The sequence below is a fragment of the Sitodiplosis mosellana genome, unplaced genomic scaffold (assembly GCF_009176505.1).
Source record: "Sitodiplosis mosellana isolate CC-2019 unplaced genomic scaffold, AAFC_SMos_1.0 Smas_scaffold_5425, whole genome shotgun sequence".
Taxonomy (NCBI): domain Eukaryota; kingdom Metazoa; phylum Arthropoda; class Insecta; order Diptera; family Cecidomyiidae; genus Sitodiplosis; species Sitodiplosis mosellana.
The window spans coordinates 1-3,615 of NW_022600667.1; the positions used below are offsets into that span (position 1 = coordinate 1).

The 3,615-nt window shown below is 42.9% G+C and overlaps 1 pseudogene; it reads left to right on the forward strand.

Moving 5' to 3' along the window:
• Positions 1–8: 8 nt before the first annotated feature.
• On the forward strand, positions 9–3,611 carry LOC129572713 (uncharacterized; annotated as a pseudogene).
• The last annotated feature ends 4 nt before the right edge of the window (positions 3,612–3,615 follow it).

Below are 3,615 nucleotides of genomic sequence, written 5' to 3' on the forward strand. Positions count from 1 at the left end.
AACAGTCGAAGAGGAAAAAGAAAAATCCGACACAGAAACGGCCGATATCGAAATGGCCACCGAAGCCACTGAAGCTGAAAATGTTGAAAAAGAATCTCCAAAAGATGAGCAAGAAACGGTCAAACCAGCATCGCCGAAACCAGAAACTGAACTAGAGCCTGAAAAGACAGAATCGGTTGAAAAAGCCGAAACTGTTGCTGATAGCGAAAAAGAAGAGGCAACAACCGAAACTGCCGAACCAACGGTTGAGGAAAAATCTGATGAAGCCGAGCCAAAATCACCAAAACCACAGGAGCCAATGGAAACCGAGGATTCGGTCAAAATTGCAGACGAAATCGCTGAGGTTGTTCCACCGAAATCGCCAAAAGAAACAGAAAAAGAGCAACCAGCCACTGAAAAGGAGGAATCAGTCGCTGTGGAAGAAATTAAACAAGAGAAAGAAGCCGAAAGCGAACTAATTGAAAAGGAAGAGCCAACAGCTGAATCAAAGGTTGAATCAATTGAAGATGTGAAGCCAGTCTTGAGCCCAGTCAAAGTTGAAGAGAAGAAAGCGCAAGATGAGAATTGCGTGACTATTCTTGATGACGATGACGATGTAATGATCGTGGGCAAAGGCGATCCCGACGATGACGAAGTCATGCACGAAAAAGAGAAAGCATCCATTGAAAAGCAAAACCAACAATTGGCACAACTGTTGCAACAAACTCGATTGAAGTTCGAGAATCCAGTCAAGATTCGCTGGTTCCACGATTTTGCATTGGAGAAACGTGTTTCGCACATCGTCCATTGCATCGAGCATTCGGAATGGCCAGTAAATAAATCATACTCAGCCTATGCAGGTTGCCAAGGCATCAATTTGGATGTTCCATTGCATGAAACTGTCAAACACATGCCACCAACCATTGACTTGGTCGGCCGATCAACACCAGATTTGTTATCGATTTCGGGAGATTTAACTGCCACAAAGAAAATGCAATCGCCGGCATCAGTATTGCCGATTCCATCGCCGAATACAAAATACACCAACATGCAAATGCCGGTGTTGCCGACAAGTGGCAAGAAACGCAAGCGACACATTGCAATCGACGTACAGCGATAATTTGTGACTACGAAATTGGTTAACTTTTCAATTCTATGGGTGCTGCCATATTGGAAATTTACGTGCGATATGATGCACGCACTCAATAGTTCCACTTATTTTAAAAGGAATCTCTATAGGTGGCGCTGCCACATCGTCATTGACATCGAGTCAAATATTGTCAAATGTAATAACATTGTTCATATAGGCTTTTATCGCAGTACGGCAATCGATGTGGAAACGGAGCGTGCAAAATTGCATGCACTTTTGAATAATTCACAAGATTCAATGCCCGGTTCGGCACCACAAACACCGGTTCAAAGCAAACCAATGAACTGGCCGACGGATGATGAAATTCTTCCAAAGAGTGCGAAACGTTCGTTATCCGCCATGCAACCACCACCAGCACATCAACATCAATCACATTTGAGCCGATCCGGTTCGAACCAACAACAGGAACAACAGCAACAGCAGCAACAACAACAACAACAAGCGGCCAATTACAGTACAAAATCGACAATGTCGGCACGCATTCCGGGCACATCAAGCACATTGACACCAATCGATCTTTCAGCCAGTTTGGACCTTTCGTCCGGTCGCAAACCAATGAAAGATCGATTGTCAATGAAGAGCGGCGTCATGGATTTCAGCGAAGTACAAGATTTCTCCATTTCAAAGAAATCAAGCGGCGCATCACCATTCGGTGGCGGTGGTGGTGGTGGTAAAGGCAAACTCGACGACATGTTGACCAAATTGATGAAGAAAAACAATTACGTAAGTTTGATTTGGTTTTCTTGGGGAGATCTAACTAGATCTTTACAAAGTTTTTTTTTTTCATTGACCTTGGAAGAAAGTAAAAATGAATTCAGTAACTTAACTAAATTTCCACGATTTTTTTTTTTGCTTACAGCCAACACCAAACGAAGAGCCTCCTCCGGCCAGTGGCAAAGAAAAGCGAAAGAGAAAACTCGACGAAATTGTTTTCGGTTTATCAGCAGCAAAAGAACAGAAAACATTCAGTGATCCATTGCTTTCGTCACCATCTTCGAAAAAGGCACAAATTCCACCATCAGTGTCCGTTACACCGGCCAGTGGTCCATCCGCTTTGAGCAGCCAATCAACATCGTCACAGAAACCATTCAGCGTTACTGTTACCAGTGTTCCAGGCTCAAATACAAGTAAGAAACTCTTTTGACTAACACTTTTTGATTGGTTTAGAATTTTATGAGGGAAGACATAAAATTGACTTTCGTATCAAATGACAATTATCAATATTTTCTTGGAAAAAAAAAAATGATTTTTCATCGTCATCATCAATCTAACAATTTCTCAATCCCTCTATTTGAAATAGGATCGTCGAAAAATTCGGCAAATCAAGGCAATACAAATCTGACTGCATTACAAAATATGATGATGGGAACATCGGGCGCAAGCTCGAGTGCTCGTGCAAGTAGCAGCAGTGCAAGCGCCAATCCATTTGGTAGTATGCAAGGAGCATCGGCCAAGGAAATTTTGGCTCAATCGCAAGCATTCTTCAAAGAACAACAGAAATTACTGCAGCAATTACCACCAAACTCAGTGCAACGCAAGACATATGAGGCTATTTTGGCTGAGATGAAACAAGCTGCTGAGCAAAAGTATGTGATAAAATTAGATTTCCTAATCATTTTTTTCCACATTGATGCAAAATTTATTAATTCCATTCTTTTTTCATCTTCCAGTGCTAAATACGCTGCTGCTCAAGAAGCCAAAGCGAATCGTCAAAGTTTAGAACTTGAATCGAAGCGTCATTCGGAAGCATCGCATGCACAATCGGCAAGTGATTTCCGTCGTTCGACACGTCAACAAACTCAAACCGGTTCACAGCAATCACAGCAGATGAGCTCACAAAACTCCAGTCACCAACAACAGCAACAACAACAACAACAAGCGATGAGCCATCAAGCGGCTTTGAATGCAATGAAGAATTTGACGGGCGAAGAAAATGTGGCTGTTATCAACAAACTCACTGGTAAACGTATCAGCGGCAGCAAAGCACCGCAATTGAAACGTTTGAGTCAATGGCTCACTGAAAATCCCGCCTATGAAATCGATCCAAAATGGATTGAATTGTTGCAAGCAACAGCAAAGGCTAGCGAAACGTTGTCAATGAGCATGCCCTCATCGAAACAACAGCAACAACAGCAACAGCAACAGCAGCAACAACAACAACACAGCGCATCATCGGCAAGTGCATCAAATCCACATGGATCGAACTACTCAAGCCAATCACAGTCGCAATCATCATCATCATCGAAGAAAGGCCGACAAACGGCATTGGATGCAGCAACTGCAGCGCAAATGCAACAATTGGCCAATCTCACTGGTTTGAATCCAAGTGTGCTGTCAAGTTTGTCACTTGGCGGCTTTGACCCGAAAAATCCACTGCTTTCAATGCCATTCGCTGGTTTACCAAATCTGGCCGGCATGAGCGGATTGGGCAATTTGAACAACATGAACATGAATATGATTGCTAATTTGGCTGGATTAGGAGGCTT